Genomic DNA, 13333 nt, shown 5'->3' with positions numbered 1-13333 from the left:
ACTATGGTAATCACACTGGGGTACATCAACTGTTTGGTTACCCACATTCTTCCAAATAACTTTTATTTTCAACAGAAGAAAGAAACTTATTCGAGTTTAAAACAACTTGAGAGAGTAAATTATGATAATTTACATTTTTAGGAGAACTATCCCTTTAATGTTAATAAAACAACAAAATGCAAAGAGAAAATCACTCACTGCTCTTGACTGATAACTTTAATAGTAGCTTTAATAAGTATCAATGTATAATTTATACAGTGAAGTCTGTTTTGTTTTATTTTCATATTTGTTCATTTAATTACTTTCTTCAATGCTACTGTTAAATACACCTACTGTAGCTGAAAATATAAAGCACTGTTTAGCCTATTTAATTTGTATATTAAGTTGTGTATGTGTAATGTGTATCTGTGATCTTAATATTTAATAACAAAGAAAATAATGACAAATATTTTTATCTTTGCCCCTTTCTGCCATTTTTTATTTTTTTATTTTGTTACCTAAGGTTTTGTTTTTAGAATATGGACATTAGATTGGCTGTAATGCTAAGTCACAAAATAGTAAAACCAACATAAAAAGAATCGTGATAAAATCGTTAATCGTGATTTTCCTGAAAAAAATCATGATATGACATTTTTGCCATATCGCCCACCCCTATTATGGCTTCTGATGCACTTAAGATATGCTCTTGCTGGAGCATCACATACGAATGCTCGCAGTGTTACTTTGTGCACTGTGGTTTTGTGTGGTACACCATTTTGCATAAGCAACTGCAATTCTGCTATTAAATCACAAAGATAGTCATGAACAGAGTAGAGCCACCTTTCCACTGCACATGACAAACGACAGCCGACAGACTGGAAGTCATTCATTTCCAGTGGAGAGTCATCCGGGAGCTGCGGGGAGTTCCAATCATATGCGTATGCGGAATATTCGGATCCGATTTGAGCTTTGGATCCGTTGAAATTTCTGAACTTTTGCGAATAGACCGTATGCGACCGGCCGACCGGATGTGATGTACTCCAATTTAGTCCAATCAATTCAGTGTGTGCAAATTGAGAATTATTAATACTTATTAAAAAAACTTGAGCCGAAGCACTTAATAATTTAAAAAAATGCATGGTTATTCATAAAGAAGTAAAAAAATATTAATTATATATATATATATATATATATATATATATATATATCCGGGATGCTGAGATGATGAAACTGATTAGGAAGATTATTGATAAAGCAATCTTTAGCGGCAGAAGTGATAGGTCTAACATATTTATAACACGGAGTCGGCTTTGCAGCCTTGGCTAAATGTAATTTACATGAGACTAGATAATGATCTGAGATGTCATCGCTCTGCTGCAGAATTTCAAGTACATCCAAGGTACAAGACCAAGGTGGTCTCCGGAAACGGTAAATTGCTCTCAATCTCCCATGCGTTATCGCTGGCGGTCTGGATGCTTTTCACTCACCCAGACACACACGAAGAATGTGAATGTAAGTAAAAACAAGTAAATATTAAAATGTATGTTTAATTTTAGTGTTGTTAAACACTTTAACACAATATTTGTCCAGTGCAGTAGATAGATAATTACTGTGTACTTACATTTTATTTCAAAAGATTATTGTTAGTCTGAAAGCCCTTTTAACAGGCTGCTTCTTCCCTGAAGTTAGTATTTTTTTACAGATCACAATTTATTGTCCATTTTGTGGCGCTACACTGGAAAGCTGTCCTGCTTTTTGCAGTGCATGTGGTAAAAGCGTAAAAACATTTCTGAAAGATAAAGTTCCTGATGAAAATGATGCAAGCACGAGTGCAGGTAGGCAACAATATCTGCTTGGTGAACTGTCGAGTATAATTTGAGAGATTTCTATATGACAATGCAACAATCTATAGAGATATTCTCAATGTTACTCAGAAAACGGGTTATAAGTTTATTTCGTTTGAAGTACTTGTACTAAATGTTATGCTCTTAGATGTTAGAAAAACATCCCTATTATCTCTAGCCTTGGCTACCGTATATAGACCGCCTGGGCCTTACGCTGATTTCCTAAAAGAGTTTGCAGATTTTCTCTCAGACCTATTAGTCAATGTCGATAAAGCATTAATTGTTGGAGATTTTAACATACACGTAGATAATCCAAATGATGCGTTAGGGGCTGCGTTTACAGATTTATTAAACTCCTTTGGGGTCAATCAAAACGTTACCGGACCAACTCATCGTTTTAATCATACACTCGATTTAATTATATCACATGGAACCGATCCAACCGATATAGACATCATTCCACAATGTGATGATGTCACTGACCATTACATGGTAACTTGCATATTACGTACTCCTGTAATATGTCATGCTGCGCCGCGTTATCGATCAGGCAGAACAATCCTTCCATCCACCATAGATAATTTTTCAAATAGCTTATTTGATCTGTCTCAGCTGCTCAGTGAACCCAAACAAATAGATGAACTAGAGGAATTAACTAGCACTATGAGCACCATTCTTTCTGGAAAATTGGATATTGTTGCACCCATTAGATTAAAAAAGGTCAGAGAGAAAAGTAAAGCACCCTGGTACAACAATACTACGCATGTTCTAAAGAGAGAAACCCGTAGTTTGGAGCGTAGATGGAAGCAAACTAATTTGGAGGTCTTTAGAATCGAGTGGAAAGACAGTATGTCACGTTATAAAAAGGCCCTAAAATCGGCCAGGGCTGAGCACCTCCGCAAACTAATAGAAAACAACCAAAACAATCCTAGGTTTTTATTTAACATCGTGGCTAGACTAACAAATAAACAGATGTAACCTGAACAAAATATTCCGTTACAGTTTAGTAGCAATGATTTCATGAAGTTCTTCACTGAGAAAATAGAAAACATCAGAACCACAATTGTAAACGTTCAGTCCTCAATCGCACCTTATAATTCAGCCTCAACTATCACCCTGCAAGAACAATTACAGTGCTTTACAACTATAGAACAAAAAGAGTTAAATAAACTTATCACTTCATCTAAAACAACAACATGTTTATTAGATCCTATACCCACTAAACTACTGAAAGAAGTGTTACCTGTAGTGGAAGAGCCTCTCCTCAATATTATTAACTCATCTTTATCTTTAGGTCATGTTCCAAGAACATTTAAATTGGTAGTTATAAAACCACTCATTAAGAAACCACAATTAGATCATAATAACCTAGCAAATTATAGACCCATTTCAAATCTTCCTTTTATGTCTAAAATACTAGAAAAAGTTGTATCCACCCAACTGGGCTCTTTCTTGCAAGAAAATGACATCTATGAAAAGTTTCAGTCTGGATTCAGACCGCATCATAGCACTGAAACTGCGCTCGTTAAAATCACAAATGATTTACTATTAGCTTCTGACCAAGGCTGTATCTCAATACTAGTTTTACTTGATCTTAGTGCTACGTTCGATACTATAGATCACACAATACTCTTAGATCGACTACAAAATTATACTGGTGTTCAAGGACAAGCATTAAGCTGGTTCAGATCATACTTATCTGACCGCTACCATTTTGTCTATTTAAATGGAGAAAAATCGATCATAAATCCAGTAAACTATGGAGTGCCGCAGGGATCTGTGTTAGGCCCTCTGTTATTCTCAATATATATGCTGCCACTTGGAAATATTATAAGGAAACATGGAATTAGTTTCCATTGTTATGCTGATGACACTCAAATCTATATTTCATCACGGCCAGATGAAAACGCTAAATTATCCAAATTGACAGAGTGTGTTAAAGATATAAAAGATTGGATGACGCGCAATTTTCTTTTATTAAATCCAGACAAGACAGAGGTACTAATCATCGGTTCAAAAAACCGCCCACAAAACCTCTCACACTACAACTTTAACATAGTAGGATGTCCTGTTACTTTATCCTCTACAGTAAAAGACCTGGGTGTTATACTAGACTGCAACCTGTCTTTTGAAAATCATATTTCATATGTTACAAGAACAGCCTTTTCCACCTTAGAAACATTGCTAAGCTACGTAACATGCTATCAGTTTCTGATGCAGAAAAGTTAGTTCATGCATTCATGACATCGAGACTAGATTACTGTAATGCTTTATTAGCCGGTTGTCCTGCATCCTCAATAAACAAGCTACAGTTAGTCCAAAATGCCGCCGCTAGAGTTCTTACTAGATCAAGAAAATATGATCATATAACACCGATTTTATCATCACTACATTGGTTACCTATAAAGTTCCGTATTAATTACAAGGTATTGCTACTGACTTATAAAGCCCTAAACGGCTTAGCTCCAGTCTATTTAACGGACCTTCTATCGCCCTATAATCCATCGCGCTCTTTAAGATCACTAAATTCGAGGCTTTTGGTCATACCTAGGATATCTAGGTCCACCAAAGGAGGGAGAGCATTTTCACATTTAGCTCCAAAACTCTGGAATAGTCTTCCAGATACTGTTCGTTGCTCAGACTTGCTCTCCCAGTTTAAAACTAGATTAAAGACGCATCTCTTCAGCCAGGCATTCATATAATACTTTTAATCTTACAGTTAAATCTGACCTCTAGTTCATAGACGCCAGAGGAGAACTGGCCCCCGACTGAGCCCGGGTTCTCCCAAGGTTTTTTTTTTCGCCATCAGGTCACCTGATGGAGTTTTTTCGGTTCCTTGCCACTGTTGCCTTTGGCTTGCTCAGTTGGGGATATTTAATTTAATTAATCAATCAATCAACAATACTATTGATCAGCATTACCAAGCGTGGACGTTTTCCACTAGAAACAAACATTGATGTATTATTTTAATTTAATACTGTGAAGCAGCTTTGATACAATCTGTATTGTGAAAAGCGCTATATAAATAAACTTGACTTGACTTGACTAGTTGAAGCGAGCACACAGGAAGAAACAGGCTCAACACGTAGGCTATAAAACCTAGTGAACGTGTTAGGTGTCGCCCAGCCCGCAGCTCTACAGATGTCTGTCAGTGAGGCGCCGTGTGCCAGCGCCCAGGAAGAAGCGACACCCCTAGTGGAGTGGGCTTTTCAACCCGGGCGGGCAGGGCACGCCTTGGGCTTCGTAAGCCAAGGCGATGGCATCCACTATCCAGTGGGCCATCCTCTGCTTGGAGACAGCCTTTCCCTTCTGCTGGCCTCTGTAACAGACGAAGAGCTGATCTGAGGTCCTGAAGCTTTGCGTTCTGTCCACGTACAGACGCAGAGCGCGAACGGGACAGAGAAAAGCCAGGGCTGGGTCTGCCTCCCCCGAAGGCAGCGCTTGCAGGTTCACTACCTGGTCCCGGAAGGGAGTGGTAGGAACCTTGGGCACGTATCTGGGCCGGGGTCTCAGGATCACGTGAGAGTTATCCAGGCCGAATTCTAGGCACGATTCGTCGAACAAAAATGCATGCAGGTCCCCTACCCTCTTAATAGAGGCCAATGCAGTGCTTGCCTAGTAGCAGCGTTTTGAAGCGGCTCAGCGCAAGACGTACTGCTAACAACTCGAGGCAGTTGATGTGCCAATGCAGTTGAGGCCCCGTCCACAGACCTGAAGCTGCATGCCCGTTGTACGTGGCCCCCCAGCCGGTGGCAGAGGCATCCGTGGAGACCACAAAGTGCCTGGACACTTGTTCCAGAGGAACACCTGCCCGCAGGAACGAAGGGTCCGACCAGAAGCTGAGAGTTTGGCGAGAGAGTTTCACTTGGACCCGGCACGAGCCGCTCTGCCACGCCCATCTCGGGACTCGATCGTGGAGCCAGTGTTGGAGCGGCCTCATATGAAGCAATGCGAGCGACGTAACCACGGCTGCAGATGCCATATGCCCCAGGAGCCTCTGAAAAAGTCAAAGCCTCTGCCAGTAGGACTGCGATCTCTGCCCTGAGCACAGGGGCATTGTCCGCCAGAACATGGGTGAACAGAATGCCCTTGAAAGCAGGGGGGCGCCAGGTGAACTGAATCGCATAGCCGAGTCTGATGGTACGGATGAGCCAGCGAGACGGGCTGGCAAGCGTTAACCAGGCTCCCAGAGACCGAGCAAGCGGGACCAACAGCACCACAGACGTACCCGTGGTGGGGCAGCGTGGCTGAATGCAGGGACCCGACTCGGACGGCACAGCGGCCCGAAGTGGGGTCTGAGTGTGTGGTGCGGCACATACCTGCTTCCGTCGAAGGGCAGAGTGAGTGTGCGGAGGCGTCAGAGCGTCCAGGACACAGCCACTGCTGCCCGCTGGCGATGAAAGAGGGGCTCGGGGGTGACAAGGCATAGCGTCGTCAACCACCAAGCGCGCCCTTTTGGGGCCCAGAGGTTTCAGAAATTGCTCTTTTTTTTAAAAAGGTGCACAGGTCAGTGGCGGAACAAAAAGAAAAGGAAACAAAAGATTCTCCGCCCCGTGCGTTCGCCATCTCCTGAAGAGCAACTTGATCCACCTCTGGGCCGCCCGTCTCAGGGATGTTTGCACCGTCGCTTGCTTCCTGGTTTGGCAGCGGCCTGGACGGGCGGGGTCGGCTTCCTGCGGCTTGCTCCACGCTGAGGCCTAGATGGTTGCTGCTGCTGTGGCTTAGCGGGAGTGGAGGACGCCGCAGAAGGCCGACCTCGATGACGAGTAGATGGAGGGTCTGCGGCCGGTGGAGCAGCAGCGGTCCGCCGGGGCAGGATGTGCCGGATGGTCTCCGTCTGCTTCTGTGCGGCCGAGAACTGTTGGGCAAAGCTCTCAACCGCGTCGCCGAACAACCCAACCTGGGAAAGAGGGGCATCCAGGAACCGATATTTATCTGTGTCCCTCATATCCGCCAGGTTGAGCCAAAGGTGGCGCTCCTGGACCACCAAGGTGGACATCGCCTGACCGACTGAACGTGCGGTTTCCTTCGTCGCCCAGAGGGCTAGGTCGGTTGCCACACGGAGCTCCCGGAGGAGCTCTGGGTCAGAACCACCCTCGTTCATGTCCATGAGCGCCTGGGCCTGGTGAACCTGCAAGAGCGCCATGGCATGGAGGGCGGAAGCAGCCTGTCCACAGGCCTTGTAAGCCCTCGCCGTTAGACCGGGCGAGAACTTACAGGCCTTGGACGGGAGGCCGTGGATTACCCCGCCAAGAGGAGGCGTTTGCCGGACACAGTTGCATCGCGACAGCCCGCTCCACTGGGGGGATATCCACGTACCCCTTAGCTGCCCCGCCGTCGAGGGTGGCGAGGGGGGAGGAGCCACTAGAACGGCTTCGGGCACTATACGGTGCCTTCCACGTCCTAGAAAGCTCCTCATGCACCTCCGGAAAGAAAGGTACCGGGGCGGCGCACTGAGAACAAGCACGGCCCGCCCCGAGAAACCAATCGTCCAACCGAGAAGGTTCGGGACGTGGTGGAGGGTTCCACGCAAGCCCAACCTTATCGGCGGCCCGGGAAAGCATAGCCGCCCATTCTGGATCGGTCTCGGACAATGCTACACGCCCCAGGGGGGTAACGCAGCCGAGTCGTCATCTCCAGAGGACTGAAGCTCCCCCTCCGATGCTGCTATCGATATCTGATCGTCAGCTGGAGCCCCAAAGGAAACGGTTGGTCGTTCCGGAGAAGGGACTCCAATGCCAACAGCGCTTTGGAGGCGTGAGGGGCCCGCGGAGGTTGTCTCGACGGGGAAGCCCTCACGGTAATTCTCAGATCACCCTGGTCATGCACTGAAGTAGGTCTATTCTGCGGGGCAGAATAAACACTAGATCGGGGCATAGGCGAGGGGACTGCACCTCCCTTGAGGTAAGCGAGTCTCGATCTAAGCGCTGAGATAGTCATATTCCCGCAATGGGAACATGAACTATCCACAAAAGCTGCCTCAGCGTGTTGAATGCCCAAACACGAGAGGCAACTACTGTGGCCATCTGCTGGCGCCAGGGAACGACGGCATCCAGAAACGCACAAGCGGAATGACATCTTGAAAAAGACGCAGGGTCACGCTTGTGTTGCTCTTTTAGTGAAAACCAAAAAATAGAAACACTCTCTCAATGTTGAGGCACCCAGGGGTAGCCGCGGTGTGAATAAACACACAGGGGAAACGCCCACCGATACCGACACACACACAATACACAAACAGCAGTGCTGTGAAAACAGCAGTTGTGAGCTGCAATGCTCGCGGCCACCGCTGATCTAAGTTACCTTGCTAATAAATAGTGTTTCACTATAATTTGGATATTTATATCCGCTGCAGAGCTGATAGTTACAGCCGATTCAAATGGACGAGTCATTTGCTCGGTCGTAATAGGCCTAAGTGATTCTTTCAATTCCCTATAAATTAATTAATAATTCCCTTGTGCTAAACTGACCTGTTAGAATCACTAAATTAATCTTAAAACGTCCACAGGTCTCATTCTGATACTTCGGTGATAACTGGTCTTGTACCCCTGCATAATGTCTTGTAAAACATCTATGTATCGTTGGGAATTTGTAGCCATTAAAAATCTCCACATACGACTTTTTAACGTTCTATTAAATCGTTCCACGACGCTGGCTTTCAAATCGGTAGCGGTAGCGAAATGATTAATGTCGTGCTTTTTCATTACATCTTGAAATTGTTTGTTAAAAAATTCCTTTCCCTGATCCATCTGCAATTTCTGCGGCACACGATCCTCTTAGAGTATAGACTCGAACGCTCTAGTAACCTCGGCACCGCTCTTATTCTTCAACACGCGAGCCCAGGCGTACTTGCTAAATAAGTCTATGCACGTCAGCAGATATTTATTGCTGTCATTATCCTTGGCGTAGGCAATCATGTCGACTAGATCAGCCTGGAACTGCGTATCGACCCCGTACACAACCACTCTATTTCATTTGTATTTTATAGGCGCTGTTTTGTGTAATGTGTAAGCATCCTCACCAGCCAGCCATTCTGACACCTGTTTATCGCTTAGACGGACCCCGCTATCTTTTAAGACGGCGTCTTTTAATCGTTTTTTACCCCCTAAAGAACTGGGGTTGGACGGTGTATAATAAGCCTTTTTCATGAGCTCCGACATGCTGTCGTTTCAACCGCTGCAAAAGAATAACGCGTACAACTGGTTTGAATCAATCTTTTATCAAAAAAACGTTACAGGATATAATACAAGTAAAATGGCTATAATAAAACCAAGTAAAAATGGATATTAATAAAACCAAGTAAAAATGGATATAATAGAAGATAGTAAAAAATGGATATAAACCAAATAAAAATGGATATAATAGAATATAGTAAACATGGATATAATAAATCAAACACTAAGTAAATTGAATATAATGGTATTAATACAACACACAAAATCTAAGTAAATTGAATATAATGATGTTAGTACAAAATCTAAGTAAAATGTTAGTAAAACACAGAAAATGGATAGTAATAATGACGTCCGTGGTAATCTAACCAGAAAAGAAAGTCGCGGCAGGCCATCATGTTACGATCTAGGATGTAATCGACATACATTACAACAATTTTGTCGACATTTTTAATCACTTCGACAATTTTGACAACGTCATCCTCATCATCGGTGTCATATTCTTTTGAATTCTTTACCAGCTCGGTACACACATCCGCCACATAGGTACAAGTACATAACACATCGGTGATCCCGAGCGGGCATTGTGATTCACACATCATATCTAGAACCTCTTTTATCATATCACTGGGTGGATCGGTACCATGAACACATTTGTCCGTCAAATCATCCCATGAATTAGCCAGTCCTCTTATATGCACCATATGTTTCTTGATATTTGCCTCACGCACAGTGTCATAACACGGAGTATCGGGGTGGGATGCGTCCATAATAATCTTGCTCATCAGATCGGTCATCAGGTGTCTGTAATGGTCTTTAAACATGAATTCCATATAACACTTTAGGCTACAGACTGCACCCATGTTGGAGGTGGCTTGGTCACTCGCCATTCATGATTGGAAGACCTTGCCAGAGATCAACGACGTCGCAGATGATTTCCTTGCAGGGTTTGTCCAGAAGTCTCACCCTGATTTCCTCTAGCTTAGCGGCGATGAATGGTTCGTCTTTTAATTCGTGCAGAATAGTCCCGACTGTTCCTTGAATACGGTGGGGTTGAGATTTTAACCCGCACCGTTCTAGGAGAGTAGCCGATGATGGAATGAAAAGAGGGTTTAAACAGCTTGCCTGAAAGTTCGTCAAAGTGAGTGTCGAAGTAGTAGTTAGGGGGGTCAAACAGGCAGGAATGTTGCAGCTGGCTAGGATGATCAATCGCACAACCCTCACATTCGTCCTTCAGCTTGTCGGCGATGAGATGTTGCAGCAAAACCACGGTCGCGGCTTTTATGATTTTGAATCCAACGTCACTGAAACATCCGTCTGTGACGTCGCAGCATGATTAGCAAGAGACAGGGTCCGGTCGATTTTAGGTGTGTCGTGCGATTCCCGATCGTTATGGAGTCTGAAAGTTTTGTCTGTCCCGTGGGGACAGTCGCATTGGATGAACAATTCCTAGTCTTTCTGGGGCTTGATATTGTTAGCCGGACCGCAGTCAAATTCATCGTCGGACGATTCCAAGTCTTTGCGGGGGTTGATGAGGTAAGTCAGGTTGCGAAATCCAAGCTTTTTGTTGGATGGTAGTGGTGAAGGTTTAGTGCAACCGCAGTCGCACTCGATCCCCAAATCCCAGTCTAAGCTGAGCCCAGTCTTTGTGGAGGTCCGATGGTCCGCGGGCGTCAGTCAGACTATGGTTGCTTGCGTTGTCGTCGGGAGGGTCGAGAATGCTGCCGAAAGAGATTCCGCAGCTGCACACATGAGCGGGTTCTGAAGCGCAGTCTTCAGCCATGGTTTATAAATGCTGCTTGGGAGGGTCTGGTCGCTGGAATTTATGGTCACTGTAGTAAAGGGGGCGGGGGGCGTTGTAGCACTTCAGCCGTGATTTATTAACGTTTGGGAGGGTCTGACCGTCGAGCTTTATGATGGCTGTAGTGAATGGCCGTGGACGGCAGAGCATATGTACTGCTGCACGCACATCTCTCAGGGTGGAACAGCTGCACTTTAATTTTGTTGTATCTGTCATGCATGTCGCACCATTTGAACAATTTGTTGATGATTGAAAAAACACTATTCAGCAGATCCAGATCGCACCACTTGAACAAAAATTGCATTTCATACAGATTGTGATGCTCGTTAGGCAGGACGGTCCCTGACCGAGTGTTGTTGAGCTTTGTCTTGTCTTTACAGCAGAATATGTAAACAGAATCATTCGGCTTCTTTTTAGTATGGTCACCTACCACGCGGTAGCGGACGTTCAGGGTAGCCCCGTCCCACTCCGCAACGTACAAAGGCTCTTCGCCGCCATCATTTTGATCCCTCTAGACAAATTTGTAAAATAGAGACCAGTCTTTTTCAGGAAATACCACACACGCGTCTTCCCCAGCCTGAAACTCGCCGACGCCGTCAGCGGTGTAGAGCGTAACAACTCGAGTTGGTTTGTGAAATTTGTACCCGAATACACGGTTACTAGACATCATAAATTCACCTTTAGTCCATTCCGAAATTTCATGGAGAAAATTTGTCAAACGGATGTGACCGAAAGGTTTTCTCTGCGCCATAGTCAGACTTTCCATCATCCTGCTGCTCAGCCCCACCTCTGGGGATTGAGGGGAGGAGGATAAACCGTCCATGCTCATGTAGCTCTTTCTGGTGGTTGTAGAACACACTGACCCCATTTATATACGCTGCTCAGGAATGTGGAGGGAGGGGGCTCCTGATATATAACAGCGTCTTCAAACGATCAAAACTTTCTGTCAATACCAAGGTTCAAAAGGCTTCAAAAGGTTTCAAAACTAACTGTCATACCATGACATATTATTATAACAGTGTCTTCAAACGATCAAAACTTTCTGTCATACCATGACATATTATAACAACTTCAAAACCTCAAACTAACTGTCATACCATGAATTATTATTATAACAGTGTCTTCAAACAATCAAAACTTTCTGTCAATACCAAGGTTCAAAAGGCTTCAAAAGGCTTCAAAAAACAAAACTAACTGTCAAAAACTACATGATCAAGGGCTAGTCGGGTCAAAGGTGAACCCCTTTGATCCCCTTTGATCCCTTTGATCCTATGCCAAAAGGGGCATGTCACCTGTCAATCAACCATTTTTTGACAGGTGGTCCAGTTTAGTTACTACTTTTACTTTTCTTACAAATTAACTGTGCAGTTCCGTGTAGGTCAAAAGACTGTGTTGCTCCAAAGTCCAGTGGCTTCTAGCTGTTTCACAGTGTTCTATTTCTTTCATACTAAATCTAACAGCCAATCAAATTACATTATACTTGATCACTGGTAAACTGTTTGCATTCCAATTTCTACGTTCCATTTGCAATACAGGTTTTCTCAGGTTTTACAAAATAAACTCAAAATATTATTATTTCCATAGAAATGGCTTCAACATATCCCGGCCCCCAATTGACTAGGCCTTAACATATCAATTATCAACTTAAACTTAAACTGAAGCCATTTACACTCCTACATTTAACACTTTTTAAATTCCATTTTAGCAAGAATCTTCTTCTCTTCACAGGGAAGTATTTAAAGGTAAACATTAACTGGTAAGCATTAACAACTAAATACTTTTCACAGACTATTCAAACTGGTAATTTCTATTCTATTCAAAATTCAATCCACTATGTTAACCCTCTGGGGTCTGAGGTGTTTTCTGGGCCTGGAGGTGTTCTGACATGCTCTGACATTTGTGCTTATTTCTGTTACTTGTGACACTTTCATGACTAAAGTCTGATTACACTGTATTTAGCACAAACTCTGCTACAATAATATATCAGCAGCATGTGTGTAAAAGTTTGTAGTTTTGAGATAATGACGTTTATGCGTAGTTGGTGAAAATACAAAAAACAATTGTCACTGAAATAAGCTCATGAAACCCATACTGATTATTTCTTCACAAGACTTTTGAAAATTGTATCATGTAGCCTAGAATGTTTGCTCCAAAACTATGTGAAAATCACCCTGACTGCTCATTCAGATAAGACAATATATTGATTTAAAAATTGTAAGACGTGTTTTGTGTAAGAAAGCTTTATGCGAAGAGGCGTAAACACATCATTAATATGTATGGTTTTCACACCTGAGAAAGACAAAGACCCTCCCCTAATGGCCCTATTAGGAGCTATCAGGCCCTGTCATTCTGAGCAACTTTGCACAAAGAATGAGGAGATTAAAAAAAGAATGGCTTTTTGATTGTTTGGATTTATTTACAGCACAACATACGGTGGGGTTGAGATTTTAACCCGCACCGTTCTAGGAGAGTAGCCGATGATGGAATGAAAAGAGGGTTTAAACAGCTTGCCTGAAAGTTCGTCAAAGTGAGTGTCGAAG

Source organism: Squalius cephalus, assembly GCF_949319135.1.
Source record: "Squalius cephalus genome assembly, chromosome: 22".
NCBI classification, from domain to species: domain Eukaryota; kingdom Metazoa; phylum Chordata; class Actinopteri; order Cypriniformes; family Leuciscidae; genus Squalius; species Squalius cephalus.
This window is presented reverse-complemented; position numbering follows the sequence as displayed.